Genomic DNA, 211 nt, shown 5'->3' with positions numbered 1-211 from the left:
CGGAGATCTGATCCAAACCCATGGCTACGCGATGGGCAGGGCGAGATTTTCCCAAAAATCCACTCCCGAGTGGTCCTTCTTGTCAATTTATCCCGCAAGGCGGAAAAAACAAAAACGAGGGGTGCAACACGAGGACTTCCCAGGAGGTCACCCATCCTAGTACTACTCTCGCCCAAGCACGCTTAACTGCGGAGTTCTGATGGGATCCGGT

At 53.6% G+C, this 211-nt stretch overlaps 1 pseudogene; it reads right to left on the bottom strand.

Annotated features, from left to right (window-relative positions):
- Positions 1-118: 118 nt before the first annotated feature.
- LOC118346053 lies at positions 119-211 on the bottom strand (annotated as a pseudogene; the record flags this gene model as incomplete).

The sequence above is a fragment of the Juglans regia genome, unplaced genomic scaffold (genome assembly GCF_001411555.2).
Source record: "Juglans regia cultivar Chandler unplaced genomic scaffold, Walnut 2.0 Scaffold_6469, whole genome shotgun sequence".
Lineage (NCBI taxonomy): Eukaryota > Viridiplantae > Streptophyta > Magnoliopsida > Fagales > Juglandaceae > Juglans > Juglans regia.
Note: the sequence above shows the minus strand (reverse complement) of the source record. Positions and strands in the feature narration are given on the sequence as shown.